Source organism: Lissotriton helveticus, chromosome 2_1 (genome assembly GCF_964261635.1).
Source record: "Lissotriton helveticus chromosome 2_1, aLisHel1.1, whole genome shotgun sequence".
In the NCBI taxonomy this organism is placed as follows: Eukaryota; Metazoa; Chordata; class Amphibia; order Caudata; family Salamandridae; genus Lissotriton; species Lissotriton helveticus.
In genome coordinates, this window is record NC_136059.1 from 1,943,990,252 (window position 1) to 1,944,007,756 (window position 17,505).

Here is a 17,505-nt window from a genome sequence, read left to right on the forward strand (position 1 = left end):
TATATTGTGCCTGAAACCTATTGGTTTTTCAGTGAATTTCAAAGGTTTTTCAAATGCTAGTTTCTAACAATGCCTACAGAGGTAGGACATGTGAAGAAAGAAGAAAAAACGCACAGAAAGAAGCAAAAGAAATGCAGAAAGAAGCAACAGAAGTCTACAAAGACAAAGAAAAGTGCAGGAAGAAGCGAGACATGCAAAAAGAACCAACAGAGGAGCGGAAAGAGCCCTTGTTGCAAAATCGTCCTGTGCCCGCAACTTTTTCAGACGGGTACTGGTGGTAACTGACTCTGAGTAACCAGGCCTACAGCCAGTGCTATGCTAAAAGACACTTAGATTACAGTGAAAACACATACATACACTAGGGAAAACTATGCATTGGGGTACCCCTGTGATTAGCATGCCCTCCTCTGTAAGGTCCTAGTACATAATAGGGCAGGGGGATTAAAGGTATCTCTTAAAACGCGCTATGGGACGCGTTTGCACAGTGGTGAAGGGAGGGGGGCCTGAGATGACGTGTGCAAACACGCCCTGTGGCCGTTATAAGTTGGGAGATTAAGTCCCCTTGAATCCTGACGGTCCCTGGGGTCCAACTAGCCAACCAGGTACCTCCAGTAAGTGCTACAGAGCTGTGTTGCAGAGAGGTGTAAAAAGGGGTGTGTCCTGGGCCACCTCTCTGCAGCGCAATGGCGCTTATTGGAAGTACCTGGTGGGGTTGTTGGTCCCCAGGGACCCACAGAATTGAAAGGGGATTAATTCCCCAACTTAAAACGCACCACAGGGTGTGTTTGCACACATGTCACCACAGGCCCGCCCCTCCCTTCGCCACTGTGCAAACGCGCCCCATGGCACGTTTTAAGTTAAAGGGATAAAGTCCTCTTCAATCCTGAGGGCCCCTGGTGGCCAACTAGCCTACCAGGTACCTCCAGTAAGTGCCACACAGCTAGGTTACAGAGAGGTGTAAAAAGGGGTGTGGCCTGGACCACCTCTCTGCAACGCAGCGCAGTGGCACTTACTGGAAGAATCTGGTAGGCTAGTTGGCCCCAGGGGCCCTCAGGATTGAAAGGGAATTAATTCCCCAACTTTAAATGAGCCACAGGGCGTGTTTGCACACATGTCACCTCAGGCCCGCCCCCCTCCCTTCATCACTGTGCAAACCCGCCTCGTGGCGTGTTTTAAGTTAGGGGAATTAAGTCCCCTTGAATCCTAAGGGTCCCTGGGATCCAACTATCCCACGAGATACCTCCAGTAAGCGCCACAGAGCTGCGTTACAGAGAGGTGTAAAAAGGACCATGGCCTCTGAACACCTCTCTGCAACGCAGCTCCCTGGTGCATCTTAGAGGTACCTGGTGGGCTAGTTGGCCCCCAGGGACCCTCAGTATTCAAGGGGAATCAATTCCCCAACTTACAACGCACCACAGGGTGCATTTGCATTGTGGTGAAGGGAGGCGGCGGGCCCGAGGTGACATGTGTGAAAACATGCCCTGTGCCGCGTTCTAAGTTGGGGAATTAATTCCTCTTCAATCCTGAGGGTCCCTGGGTGCCAACTAGCCCACCAGGTACCTCCAGTAAGCGCCACTGCGCTGCAGAGAGGTGGCCAAGGCCATGCCCCTTTTTACACCACTCAGGATTGAAGAGGAATTAATTCCCCAACTTAAAACGTGCCACAGGGCATGTTTGCACACATGTCACCTCAGGCCCCGCCCCCTCCACCACTATGCATACGCCCCCAGTGGCTCATTTTAAATTGGGGGATTAAGTCCCCTTGAATCCTTAGGGTCCCTGGGGTCCAAGTAGCCCACCAGGTACCTCCTGTAAGAGCCACACAGCTGTGTTGCAGAGAGGTGTAAAAAAGGGCGTGGCCTGGACCATCTCTCTGCAACGCAGCCCTGTGCCGCTTACTGGAGGTACCTGGTGGGCTAGTTGGCCCCCAGGGACCCCAAGTATTGAAGGGGAATTAATTCCCCATTGTAAAACGCGCCACAGGGTGCGTTTGCAGAGTATTGCTGGGAGGGGGCGGGGCCTCCGGCACGATTGCAGTGTTTTGCATTCTTATATATTTTTAGAAGGGGGGCTGTGTGTCCCCCCCCCTTCTTTTTACTTTTTTGGGCCCTGGGGACTCTATCCCCCAGGGCCTTACCCCCATTTAAAAAAACAAAATTTGAACGGAATGGGGCCTCGTGGGCCCCCTCCCTTGGCCAATTCCAGCCCTATGGACCCCATCGCCCAGGGCATGGCCACATAAATATTTAGTCATTTATTTTGGAGAGGGGCTGTGCGGCCCCCTCCTGACGCCTCTATTGGCCCCTGGGACCCCATCTCCCGGGGCCGACCTTTATTTTTTATTTATTTTTTATTTTTTTGGGGTGGCAGGGGGGCTGCGTGGCCCCCCCTCCCGGGCCACTTCTGGCCCTGGGGACACCATCTCTAAGGGCGTGGCCATTGTTTTTAAAAAAAAAAAATAGGAGGGAGGGTCACGTGCCCCCCCCCCTCCTCAGGCCAATTATGGCCCCGGGGACCCCATCCCCCGGGGCCGGCCTTCCTTTAAAAAAACATTTTTCTAGGATATATATATATATATATATATATATATATTACCTACTGGCGGTCGCCAGTAGGTATATATAGTTAGGATTTTTTCTCTATGGGATTTTTGAAAATTCTATGTCGAATAACTTTGGCGTTTGAGGACGGAATTGGCTGAAATTGTCAGGAAAATGGCACATTTTGTTTCTGAGCAGCCCCTGAAAATTTGGGGGGGGTTCGTCAAGGGGGGGCCGAGAAAAAAGGGGGGTCCCAAAACGTGTTTTTGCCATGCAATTTTCCATAGGGCGGTTGGCCTCACTTTTAGCTCGAACGGCTGAATGGATTTTCACGAAACTTGGCAAAATTGTAGGGACTGGTAGCCCGATGTGCCTTTGCTAGGTCTCAATATATGTGCTCCAGTGGATTTTGAGAAATTAACGTTCAAAAAAATATATATATCTGTAAGCGCGCTCCGGGCACCGCCCCGGTTCGCGTACCTGACGCGTAACGGAACTTCGCGAAGCGAAGCTGATTGGCTCTCCGGTGTCTGTCAACATTCTAAACAGTCCGGAGCGGCCGCCATCTTGTCTCTCGGTAGGATCGAGAGACAAGAGGAGGCCAAAACAAAGGGGGAAATGACCATAAGGGGGCATAGAAGATCCTCCCTGACCCTCTAGGTTTGATGTGGAGGGTTTAAAAGGGCCCCGCGGGGCAAAAAAAAATATTATTTTTTTGGGGGGGGGTTTTGGTGGGAGCACCCGGTACGCGCACCGGGAAGCGGTCTGGGGAGCGTACTATAAGGAAAAAAGAATGATAGACTATGATATTTTGAAATATTGTATGTTTATTGATTGTTCTTTTTGTTGTGTTTTTTTTTTTTTATTTATTTATTTATTTTGGTTGTACTTCATGAATTAGATATAAAAATGAATAATGTCTCAAACAATTTTTAATTATTAAATAAAAATTTATTGGTTAGAATTTTCATAGTTCAATAAAACTTCCAGCATTACATCATCTGGAATCTCCTCAAACATGCATGTTTCTATGTCTTGTAAGCATTCAATAAATTGTTCATCCAAAGACTGATCCATAAAATTTTCATCTAAAAATTCTTCATTTAAAATCTCCTCAGATGTAATGTCGAAGGAAACATTGATATTTTCGTGCTCCACTTCCATTTTTTTGCTGTAAATTGCATAAAAAATAACTATATCAGAAGAGTTAGGGCACTGTTGGGTTTAAGTTCAGACAGGTAGTTTGGATTTTTTAACAGTGAATTTATCTTTGGGTAGTGTATGGTATCAGACTGGAAGTAGAAATATAAAATAGTGTATGTGATGAAGCCTAAGTAAATTCATAATTATACAAGAGAAGCCTAAATCCATCCATAACTATAACAGAGAAGTCTATCTAAATCTATAACTATTACAGAGTGATAGTATAAAACTATCAGAAAAAGTTTTCCAAATTAACTTTAAGTGCACAATATACTTCAGTTTTCAAAATAACAACTTACCTTTCAAAAAGCAGTTTAAGTTCTCAGTGAAAATTTTCTTGAAATCTACTTCAGGAGGTGGTAGTCAAAATGGCTGTGTTTCTCTCTCTTTCTTTATATATATTCAGGTACATAACCAATCAAATGTCAGGTAAAAAAAGTAGAAAATGAAAGTAACATTTTAATTGGTTGTCAATTCCAACACTTCAGATGTGTTTTGTGAAGTAATTTACCTCAGGGTATTTAGGGAGGTCTACAGGCTAAATGGCTAAATGGAATTCCAATCAAATTTGTGAAAATGGTAGGGATTGGTATGTAGTATGAGCTAATCTATATTTGGTGAAAGTGTCTCCAGTGGTTTTTCTGTGAATTACTTTCCCACCTTTTTTTGAGCGAGCGCTTCCCGGTGCGCGCCCCGGTACGCGAACCGGCAGCGTTACGGGAGTCCTCCATTTTGTGTTTCGGTAGAATTGAGATACAAGATGGAGGGCAAATAATGTTCAGAATGGGTAGAAGGGGGCACGGTAGACGTATCCTGACCCCTTAGGTTTTCTGAGGGTAGCTGAGGAGGACCATATGTGCGAAAAAAAAACATTTTTTTTCAAATTTTCGCGCGGTTAGCGTCCGGTGCGCCGACCGGGTAGCGCTCCGGGGAGCGTACTTTGGTGAAAATTTGTGAAAAAAGTTAGAGTAAAATAATAATTGTGAGTCATAAGATGTAGGGTAGCTCTGAAAAGAGCTTTTGGGTCCTGTGGCTGATGTAGGTACCTACAAGTAGGTACCAATGCACAGTCTTAAATTGAGGATGAAAATTCTGTTCCCCTCATCTGAGAAGTGAACTCCATCTGCTCTGTAGATATCTTGCATGTAGTAACGCAAGTTATTGTTGTAGATGGAGCCCATTCCATGGTCTCTCATGTAAGCTGAAACAGACTTATTTACATGCTTCCTCGATTTCTCAATTTGTGGACAAAATTGGTTGGACCACTTCCATTTCTGTCTTTGGCATATATTTGAATATACCAAGGCAGTTTGAGGAAATAGTGCCATCAATTGCTCAAAGGTGTCCTTTAAAAGCATTTCCAGACCTACCCCAGTCAAAGTGCCCAAGTCGTTTCCTCCACAGTGCACAATTAACAGGTCAGGTTTTGGCAAATGCAAAAAGGTTTTCACCAATGGTATCAATTGGTGACATTTTAATCCTCTGTGGCCAATCCACTTGATTTCCACATTTTGTAAATTGAGGTTGTGTAAATTTCTGTTATCAGCAAACCTTTGAGCCCAGTGGATATAACTATATCCAACAATCCAGACAGAAAACATGGTGAGAGAAGGTTCTGCTGCAGTCAGATGAAGTGTGGCAATGAAATGGCAGTTGACAAAATAAGAGTTTATAATGAAAAAAACTGTGGAGTTTCTGTGCTAATGAATCAGTAGCAGTGATTGGTGGATTTTGATTGCTGGAAACAGAAAGTTAGGGTGCATGGATGAGTTCTTTGAAAGATGTAATTTGAATGGTCAAGAAAAAATCATTTTATGAAAGATTGCACTGGATACGCAGGTGTACTGAGAGTTCAGAGTTCAATTGAAACATTGTTGTGTGAAGTTGCAAACATGAGAGGTCTTTCAGGAGGTGGTTGCTATGCAAAAAAGGCAGAAAGGGCAGAGGGGGGAAGGGTGTTGATTTGAAAAAAGTGAGGGAAGAGTTTTGATTGGGTGACATGAGAGATATGTGTGATGAATTACAGCATTTCTGTGCTTTTTTTGGCTGCAGCCTCTGGAGTGCATACCCTTTGTTCTGCTGAAGACAAATTGGTGTGTGTCTGAGACTGTTTTGAAACTCAAAAAGTATTTGCTAAGGTGAGAAAAGATTCATTTAATTTAAATAGAGAATAGTATGCTTTAAGGAGAAAATTATGAAGAAAGTTGTGTATTTAAAATGTTGCTTTGTGTCAAGTGTTTTAGAAATAGATTTTGTTTCTTTGAGTTACATAGCCATGTTAAAAGTGACGCAAAAATAGTGCAAGGGTCTTACAAAAATGCTTTCATGTGTCTTAGGGCATTTTACCTCACTTCCCCATGAATGTAGGAATATAATTGCTTTACAAGATGTGTTAAAAACGTTTTTTGAAATCAATTAGGTTTCTTGATATGTACTGCTAGAGTTTCATAGGTTGCTTGGGGCATATTTACAAGGCTTTTGAGTTCATTTGATGTAATTTTTCCCATTTTATTTTAAGACATTTCCTTGTGGTGCAAGGTCCTTGTAAATACGCCCCCATGTGTGCTTGGCACATTTAGATTTTGATTCTTTGAGTCACATAGCCATGTTAAAAGTAACGCAAAAATGATGCAAGGGCCTTAAAAAAACGATTTCATGTGTCTTAGGGCATTTTAAGTCACTTCCCGATGAATGTAGGTATATAATTGCTTTACATGATGTGTTTAAAAACGTTTTTTGAAATCAATTAGATTTGTGGATATGTACTGCTAGAGTTTCCTAGGTTGCTTGGGGCATATTTATAAGGCCTTTGAGTCTCTCTGATGTTATTTTTCCCATTTTAATTTAAGACCTTTCCCCGTGGTGCAAGGTCCTTGTAAATACGCCTCCATCTGTGCTTGGCAAATTTAGATTTTGATTCTTTGAGTTACATAGCCATGTTAAAAGTGACCCAAAAATGGTGCAAGGGCCTTAAAAAAACGCTTTCATGTGTCTTAGGGCATTTTAAGTCATTTCCCGATGAATGTAGGTATATAATTGATTTAGATGATGTGTTTAAAAACGTTTTTTGAAATCAATTAGGTTTCTGGATATGTAGTGCTAGAGTTTCATAGGTTGCTTGGGACATATTTATAAGGCCTTTGAGTCTCTCTGATGTTATTTTTCCCATTTTAATTTAAGACCTTTCCCCGTGGTGCAAGGTCCTTGTAAATATGCCCCCATCTGTGCTTGGCAAATTTAGATTTTGATTCTTTGAGTTACATAGCCATGTTAAAAGTGACCCAAAAATGGTGCAAGGGCCTTAAAAAAACGCTTTCATGTGTCTTAGGGCATTTTAAGTCATTTCCCCTTGAATGTAGGTATATAATTGATTTAGATGATGTGTTTAAAAACGATTTTTGAAATCAATTAGGTTTCTTGATATGTAGTGCTAGAGTTTCATAGGTTGCTTGGGGTATATTTAAAAGGCATTTGAGTCCCTTTGATGTTATTTTTCCCATTTTAATTAAAGACATTTCCCCGTGGTGGAAGGTCCTTGTAAATAAACCCCCATGTGTGCTTGGCAAATTTAGATTTTGATTCTTTGAGTTACATAGCCATGTTCCATACAGTGCTCACCTTCTGCGTAGTCTTTGATATGCTAGACTCCATCTGCACAATGAGATACCTAAGCAAAGGAAACACAGGTGATGTGATTGTGAAAGAGGAAAAGAAATTCCACATTTTTCAATTACATCACCTGTGTTTCCTAACTTTACGAATGACATTGTGCAGATGAGGTTTAGGCCTGTCCACAGACACAGAAGAGGTCTGGCCTTTGTTCAAGAGTGAAGTGGACATGACTCACTTCATTGGTAGACATGCACATGTATTATCTCCTCTGTACTCTTCAAGAAGCGTAAATTTCATCTGCAACCCTGAGTAGGCCTCACCTCAAACAAACCTCTGGACAGGCCACACCTTATCGTCATCCTGAATCAATCATTTAAAATGTTAGGGACAGATTTATGATAGGTGTGTGCCTCTTTTGCGCCACTGTGCGTCACTTTTGTGACGCAGCGGCGGTGCAAAAGATTTGCTATGTGGCGACATATTTACAACTTGATGCATCTAGGCAGATGTGTCATGCTGTAAAATCCCGTGCCACATGAAACCGATGCAGCAGTGATGCAAAAGATGCACCATGTTGCAAGACAGGCCTCACTTCATCTCCTACAAGATAAGAAGCTGCATCTTCTGTAAATGTCAAAATTGTTGTATACAGTGCTCAACTTCTGTGTACTCTTTGATATGCTAGACTCCATCTGCACCATGAGATACCTAAGCAAAGGAAACACAGGTGATGTGATTGTGAAAGAGGAAAAGAAATTCCACATTTTTCAATTACATCACCTGTGTTTCCTAACTTTACGAATGACATTGTGCAGATGAGGTTTAGGCCTGTCCACAGACACAGAAGAGGTCTGGCCTTTGTTCAAGAGTGAAGTGGACATGACTCACTTCATTGGTAGACATGCACATGTATTATCTCCTCTGTACTCTTCAAGAAGCGTACATTTCATCTGCAACCCTGAGTAGGCCTCACCTCAAACAAACCTCTGGATAGGCCACACCTTATCGTCATCCTGAATCAATCATTTAAAATGTTAGGGACAGATTTATGATAGGTGTGTGCCTCTTTTGCGCCACTGTGCGTCACTTTTGTGACGCAGCTGCGGTGCAAAAGATTTGCTATGTGGCGACATATTTACAACTTGATGCATCTAGGCAGATGTGTCATGCTGTAAAATCCCGTGCCACATGAAACCGATGCAGCAGTGATGCAAAAGATGCACCATGTTGCAAGACAGGCCTAACTTCATCTCCAACAAGATAAGAAGCTGAATCTTCTGTAAATGTCAAAATTGTTGTATACAGTGCTCAACTTCTGTGTACGCTTTGATATGCTAGACTCTATCTGCACCATGAGATACCTAAGCAAAGGAAACACAGGTGATGTGATTGTGAAAGAGGAAAAGAAATTCCACATTTTTCAATTACATCACCTGTGTTTCCTAACTTTACGAATGACATTGTGCAGATGAGGTTTAGGCCTGTCCACGGACACAGAAGAGGTCTGGCCTTTGTTCAAGAGTGAAGTGGACATGACTCACTTCATTGGTAGGCCTGCACATGTATTATCTCCTCTGTACTCTTCAACAAGCCTAAATTTCATCTGCAACCCTGAGTAGGCCTCACCTCAAACAAACCTCTGGATAGGCCACACCTTATCGTCATCCTGAATCAATCATTTAAAATGTTAGGGACAGATTTATGATAGGTGTGTGCCTCTTTTGCGCCGCTGTGCGTCACTTTTGTGACGCAGCGGCGGTGCAAATGATTTGCTATGTTGCGACATATTTACAACTTGATGCATCTAGGCAGATGTGTCATGCTGTAAAGTCCTGTGCCACATGAAACCAATGCAGCAGTGATGCAAAAGATGCACCATGTTGCAAGACAGGCCTCACTTCATCTCCAACAACATACCGTCCGTTTAAACTGTAAACATTTAGGAATGTGTAGGGGGCATGGAGAAGCTGAATCTTCTGTAAATGTCAAAATTGTTGTATACAGTGCTCAACTTCTGTGTACTCTTTGATATGCTAGACTCCATCTGCACAATGAGATACCTAAGCAAAGGAAACACAGGTGATGTGATTGTGAAATGAGGAAAAGAAATTCCAAATTTTTCAATTACATCACCTGTGTTTCCTAACTTTACGAATCACATTGTGCAGATGAGGTTTAGGCCTGTTCACGGACACAGAAGAGGTCTGACCTTTGTTCAAGAGTGCAGTGGACATGACTCACTTCATTGGTAGGCCTGCACATGTATTATCTCCTCTGTATTCTTCAACAAGCCTAAATTTAATCTGCAACCCTGAGTAGGCCTCACCTCAAACAAACCTCTGGATAGGCCACACCTTATAGTCATCCTGAATCAATCATTTAAAATGTTAGGGACAGATTAATGATAGCCGTGTGCCTCTTTTGCGCCGCTGTGCATCACTTTTGTGACGTAGCGGCGGCGCAAAAGATGCGCTATGTTGCGACATATTTACAACTTGATGCATCTAGGCAGATGTGTCATGCTGTAAAGTCCTGTGCCACATGAAACCTGTGTCAGGTTTCATATAGGCGTTTTGTTGCAGGGTGGGCATTCATTTGCATGAAAGCCCTGTAAAACTAACACAGTGAAATTTAGAAGATTTCACTGAGTCAGCTTTATAGCATTGCTGAATCAAATCCTTACGCCTGTTTGAAACAGGCATAAGGAGTGATGCACCATGCGATGTGTGGCTTGCTCCTGTGCATTGCAGTAGACATGTCGCGTTTACGACGTGATTCCTGCAATGTGCTGCTTTTGCGGCACAGATGCGTGACGCATCTGTGCTGTTTTTGCTCAATGGTGCTCCACATTGTAAATGCGGCACACCATGGGTGGCAGAGCAGCGGTGCACGTTAACTGGTGCATCCCTGGGGATGCGCCAGTTAACATAAATCTGCCCCTTTACATTTAAGTATGAGCAGGGTACACAGAGTCGGTGAGGCTTATCCAAGGTTAAGAACAGATGAGTCCTGTTCACTGAAAACTTGGACATAGGCCTCACCTCCTCAGCATCGCTGGACATGGCTAAATAATAGCTGCAAAATGTTACTCTTGTTAAACAATTTTAATATTATAGTCTCTGAGATTTGTCTCTTACTCTGCAACATCTCATTGTTGTTCTCTTTCTTTAAAGATAACGACAACATCAACCATGAGTGATAATGAGCAATCAGTTGATCTCGATCTTATCATTGAACTTGTCATTGAAACGTCAGTGGAAGTAGATCCCTTGGTTGATTTAAATCCTGAGGATGATGAAGAACATGATGAGGATGCCGATTTGTCAGAATTGTATGACATAGGGTGGGAAGCTGACCTGCTTGAGCCTATGGAACTATAAACATTTATTTTTAAAAGTTGCTGGAAATGAAAAGTAAAAATGTAAACCGTTTCATTTAAAATAAAAAAAAAATTCAAAAACAGGTTGTGTGCAGTGTCTTTAATAAAATAGTCAAATATGCTCATAAAATTAGTTCAGATTCACATATAAAACAGCACAGGTCAAATGTAGAAGCATTCCATTTCTTTGCTACTATTTGTGAATACTAAATTTGCCAATGCACTAAAAATTATTCTATGTAAAAATGACAAGTAGTGTGTTAAATTTTTGACGACTGTTATTGATTTACTGTTTGCTAATAGTGGTTAATAACATTTTTAATTATATTTTACCACAGATTCAACTGCAGATCATTTCAAAAGGAGATAATGCCATCTAAAGAACGAAACCGAAAGGCTACAAAACGTCAAAGACAGCAGCTTAATAAATTCTTGCAGCAGTCCTCTACAATAAAAACTCGTCAAGTCACCAAGAAAGCTCCGGGTAAGACAACAAAATCATTCATAAGAAACATTTGTAGAAAAAAAAGTAGTACTACAGAAAATGTTTTAGTCCAGAAAAAGAGAAGCAATTTAAACGGAAAGGGAAGGCCAATCAAAAATGTTACTGCTAGAGCAGGAGATAACTCTGTGCATGGTAGTAGAAGGAAAAATCAGTTTAGGGACATTCGTAGACGAATGTTCCGCAACAGGATAATTGGCAATTTGTTAAAAAATATTAAGAAAGGTCAACAGAAAGTGGTTTTTTATGAGAGAAAAAAGAATTGAGAAAGTTATTGATCAGGCATTTGAAATTAAGCGAAAGTTATTTATTTTGATAACCAATAGAATTAGGAAGCTAAACAAGGCAATTTATGATTTCAAAAGAAATAGTAGATGGAAGAGAACAGTTAATCGTAGTAATTTTTGTGAAGTTTTTTCAGGAGAATGGATGCATAGTTCAAGTTGTGAGGCATTTTTTAATGAGGAGAGTTATTTCCAGGATAATGATTTGGTGCATGCAGTTGACACCAGTGGTCGAGCTTATGAGGTGAAAGATGGTTGTCCAGTTGACAAAGAAAAACTTGTGACAACAGAGGCAGAAGAGGTGTTAGGTAATGAGGTTTTAGGAAGACGTCCTAAGGGACCTGTGTACACCTGGAAGTGTAGTAGTATTTGCAGTGTGCGACAGGATTCCATCAATTTGCTTTGTGATTTTGTACGGACATTTAATAAGAAAAGTTTGAAGCAGAAAATGATGTTGTTGCAAGAATTAGATCCTTGCAGAGTGAGAGAAGTGACAGGTTTGCATGGTCATTCACTGGCTTGTCTTTCCAGGAGAGTATGCCAGAGTGTTTTTCATCATTTCAGGATGCTAGCAGTGCATCATAATAAAGTGAGGAAATTAGTTAGAATGTTGTATTATGCTAAGAGTCCAGCAATTATGCTTAAACAATTATGCACTGCTCTTTTGCATGGTTCTGAAATAGATGTGAAGAATATTTGTGGAGAAATTGAGTTTTGTTACTTTGGAAGTAAAGAGGAGAATGTTGAAATTGACCCAGAAGAAGAGGGTAATGTGGAAGATAGTGTACAGGTTTCCAGTACAGATAATTTTCAGAAGGAAATTGCCACGTTTCAGGTGAAATCAAGTGAGAGGCCTAATTTCACTTGTGTGTGTTGTCGACGCACTTATTATAAGAATCAGACTAAGTTAGTGGATTTATATGCGAAAAGTGAAAGGGAAAATAATAGTGAATGGAAGGATTTCGCAACATACTTGATGGTAGAAAATTGTTTTGATTTGGGATTGGATCAACGTGTGTGTACTTATTGTTGTAACAAATTAAATCAAAACCGGATGCCTGCTAGAGCGGTTCATAATAATCTGGAATTGTTTGAAATTCCTTCTGAATTGAAGGATTTAAATACTTATGAATCTATTTTGATTCAAAGTATCCATCCCTTTCAGGCTATTGTAAGAATGGAGCCAAAGACAGGGAAATTGCCTCCATCAGATTTACAGAGAGGATTAAAGGGAAGAGTTGTTTATTTGCCTCTAGATTTGAAGAAAAATATTAATACAATTGGAGTAGAAAAAGTGGAAGAGGAACCTCTGGTTATCTTAGTTAATGGGGTTCCGACAAAGAGTAAGAAAATATGGCAAGATTTAGTGGATGTTAGGAAAGTCAAAAAGGCAACATTGTATTTGAAAAAAAGCAATAAGTACTATAAGAATGTATATGTTGCAGAAGAGGAAGTAAGTGAAGAAGAGGATAGCGATTTGTGTGCTGGTCAAATTGAGAAAGTAGAACCCTCTAAAAGTGAAGAAATATATGAACATTATAGTGTTCATCCTTTGCATTCCAAGGAAGTCATGGGGAATGCTATTGAGTTGTTTCAAATGAAACAAGCCAAAGGGAGTCCCATTAGTGTTTGGGAGGAAAGTTTGGAAGCTCGGTGTTTCCCACAGCTATTTCCAACAGGCCAAGGAGGAAGATATGATGAGCGACCTCATCAAATTCCTGCTTCTGAATACCGGACTTTACGATTGTATGCAGAAGATCCTAGGTTTCGACAATGCATTCCGTATTTGTTTCATCTCCTGTTTGAAAGCGATCTGTCTGGACTGTCATATGCAGTGAACCACATCTTGAAAAGTGGTATACAGATGCAAAACATCTCGGCAAGTGACTTTATGGATAAAGTCAATGTGCAAGACAGTATTTTGGATTCTCACCTGATTAATCTCATGGCGTGTCAGCGTGGTACTAATGAGTACTGGTACCGTCGTCATGGTGATTTAAAATGTATGCTGAGGAACTTAGGAACTCCCACATGGTTCCTCACTCTCAGCTGTGCCGAGTATGGCTGGGAAGACTTACTTGAATTTCTACGAGAGGCAAATGGAAACATTGAAAATATCGAATTCAAGACACCCGGAGAACTGTGCTCTTTGGATCCAGTGAATGTATGCAGGTACTTCAATCATAGATTTGAAGCTATGATGTCTTTCATCATGAACAAGAAAAATCCACCTCTTGGAGAGGTTTTGGATTTCTTCTGGAGAAAGGAGTACCAAGCAAGAGGTGCTCCTCATATACATATGCTGCTGTGGATCAAGGATGCACCTAAATTTGGAACAGATCCAGAAGACTTAGTGATGAGTTTCATAGAACAGTATTCTACATGTGCTGTTCCAAACGCAAAGGAAGACAAAAGCCTAAGAGAACAAGTTTTACGCTTCCAAAGCCATCGTTGTGGAAAGTACTGTCGTCGTAAATTCAGAAACAAGGACAAGTTTTACACCAAATGTCGTTTCGCCTTTCCACGACCGGTGATTTCTAAAGGAAGAGTGAACAGTTTGATGTCTTCGCTGCCACATAATGTGATGAAGAAATCACCTAAAAACACATACAATTTGAAAAGGAACGAAGAGTCCAAGTACATCAACGACTACAACCCAGTGATTTTGTCCATGTGGAATGCTAACATGGATATACAGTTTGTGGCTGATAACTGTATGGCTGTGGCTCGGTATGTGACATCTTACATCACCAAAAAAGAAAAGACAGAATTGAAGGATATGTGGGAGGACATTTTCCATGAAAAGAGCCTCAGTAAGAAGTTGTACAGTTTCAGTCTGAAGATGTTGTCGCATCGAGAAATCGGAGCTTACGAATGTTCTGACCGGTTATCTTCAGCAAGTCTCTATGCCAAATCCAGGAGTATCGTTTGGGCGAGTCTTGGTCTTGCTGCAACGCGTAATCGAGTTCTGAAACCTGTGCGGGAAATTGAGTATTTGGCGGAAAAGGAGCCAAACAGTACCGATATTTTGAAGACCAACATGTTGGATACATATTATCCAAATAGAAGCAGTCACCTCGAGAATGTTTGTCTGTATGAGGTTCTACAAAATTACATATTCAAGAGGAACATCAAAGAAGATATTAATAAAGGAGTGTATGCTGTAATTGGAAGTGAGGGATGTCTGGTCAAGCAAAGAAAATGCCACTTGGTAAACCATCGAAAATTGAGTGGCGAATCTCCTGAAAAAAAAGAGTTTTTCTATTTAGCACTTTTGCAACTTTTCAAGCCTTGGCGTGCAGAAGAGGAACTGCTTGGAGATTTCCTCTGTTATGAAGACTCTTTCAATGCCGCCAAGGAGACCATAGAATGTCCTGTTTTTCCCAAATATCTAGAAATGTTGAATGCGGAAATCGAGCAGGAAGCAACGATTGCAGCCGAGATTGCTAGAGACCGTTCTCAGGACAGTCAGAGTTCTGTTTCATTGAGTCAGGATCCACTAGGAGGACCAGTTATCGAAAATGAAGCTGCCACTGCCATGATTGAAGTGGAAAGAGCCATGGCACATGCTCAGGAGGATGCGGTTAACTTAGAAGACAACTCAACGTTGAGCAGAGGAAAATATATGACGAAGTTACCAACCAAATTGATCATGGATTAAGTCATGAGAAGAAAGAGTGCTCATGTACGTCGTTGAAGCCTGTCCGACTGTACGTGAGTGGAGAAGTGGGAACTGGAAAAAGTTTCCTCATTAAAGCAATTTCATGTTATTTGCAGAAAAGGACTGAGTCATCGCTGTCTTGTGTTGTCACCGCTCCAACTGGACTGGCAGCACATAACATTAAAGGTATTACTTTGCATCGTCTACTGATGCTGCCAGTGGAGCATGATAACAAATTACAATACCACAAGTTATCTGGAGATGCTTGTTGTGAAGTTTCAAGAGTTTTGAAGAAAATGAAACTTCTTATCATTGACGAAGTAAGCATGGTTTCCAATGTCATGCTTGCCTTTGTGCATTTGAGAATGCAAGAAGTTCTCAAAACAGAGTATGATGTGTTATTTGGTGGCAAACACATCATTGTTTTCGGTGATCTTCTGCAGCTGACACCAGTGAAAGGACAACCTGTATTCAAAATGCTCACGCATGAAGATACCAGGAAGTGCCTAGGGAGCATTGGCAACGTTAATATATGGTTAAACTTCAATTATGCTGAACTGCGTGAAAATATGCGTCAGGCGAAGGATGAAGATTACAAGAATATTCTACAAGATGTTAGAATCGGAAAAGTGACCGAGCATGGGAAAGAAGCTTTACATGCACGATTACTGTCAAATTTGTATCCAGAACAAGACGTTGTGCCTGAGAATATTTTTCAGAAAATTACTGAGTTGAAATCTGGAATATGTTTGATGCAAACTCTTGCAGAATGTGCCATCTTCAACAACAAAATGTTGTATTTAGAAAACCAAGAGATTGTGAAACTGGAAGCTATTGACAGAGTAGAGCATATGGGATCAACAATTATTTTGTCTGAGAATTTGAAATCAAAATTGGATTCATTAGAGAAGACTATATCTAAAACTGCAGGTTTTGAAAAGACTCTGAATGTGTGCTTTAATTGCCGTATAATTTTAAGAAGGAATTTACATGTTGAAAGAGGTCTGGTAAATGGATCAATGGGTAATGTTGTTGATTTTGTGAAATACAGAAATAGAGATGGAATTGAATTTTTAAAAATTAATTTGATGGCATTGAGGAAGTACAGCTAATTGGTCGTTGCTCTGCTAGGTTTTTGCTTGTAAAAGACTTATATGTTCGCCGTAAGCAGTTTCCTGTTTGCTTGGCATATGCGGTGACAATCCATAAATCGCAAGGTTTAAGTGTAGACAGTGCATTGGTGAATATTGGCATTTCTGTGTTCAAGGAGGGTATGGCATATGTGGCATTGTCACGAGTTAGAACTTTATCGGGATTGTACTTGATTGAGTGTGATGTCACAAACATTTGTGCGGATCTAGATTGTGTTAAGGAATACAATAGGTTAAGAAGAGAGTATGCGCCACATTTGCCTCAATATCCTTTGTTTGAGAAACGTGTGGTAGGCCGGAAACGAAGAAATGTGACCAATAGTAGGGAGGTTGTAGCAAAAAGACGAAAAGTCGATGAACCAGAAATTATAAGCAGAAAGAAAAAGGATTTTGTTGAAGATGTTGTTGGTTTTCAATTTGAAAACAGTTCTGGTGTCAACTGCTATGCTAATGTAGTGGTTAATGTTTTGTTTTCTCTAGAAAATGTAAAAGAAGAGATTGTGGTCAATTCGGATCAAAGATTTTGCAGTTTGTTGAATTCTGTGTTAGAGAAATGTAGCACTGATAGAACATAAATAGAAAGTGTGTCTGAAATTCGAAATCTGTTAGACAGATGTTCAGGTCAAACACAATTCTCTCAAAATATTCAGCAAGATTGTCAGGAGTTTTTAATGTATATGCTTGATGTATTGCATGATGAAGGTGTAGATGTAGATCAGCTGTTTGGGCTTTCTTATCAATGGCAGCATGACTGCGAGAACTGTAGGGTATCAAGTACTACTAGTGTAGACTCAGAAAAATGTATATATTTAACTTTGCCAGACAGTAAATCAGTGTCCTTTAATAAGCTAGTAAAAGCAGCTGATCACAACATGGAGTGTAGCCAATGTAAGTCTGAAATGTTGTCAACAATATTTATACGAACATATGGCCAGTATGTCATTTTAATGTTCCAACGATGTAGGCCTGATGGAACAAAATTGACAACTTTAATTAAAAATTTTGTGGCTTCACAGTTGTCAATATCAGGAAGGACTTTTGTAACTGTAGCAATTATATATCATGACGGTCCTTCAACAACATCAGGACATTACACAGCTTATTTAAAGTCTAGAAACGGCTGGTCATTCTGCAATGATTCTGTTTTAACTTTAAAAAAAAATTGCCTTTTGA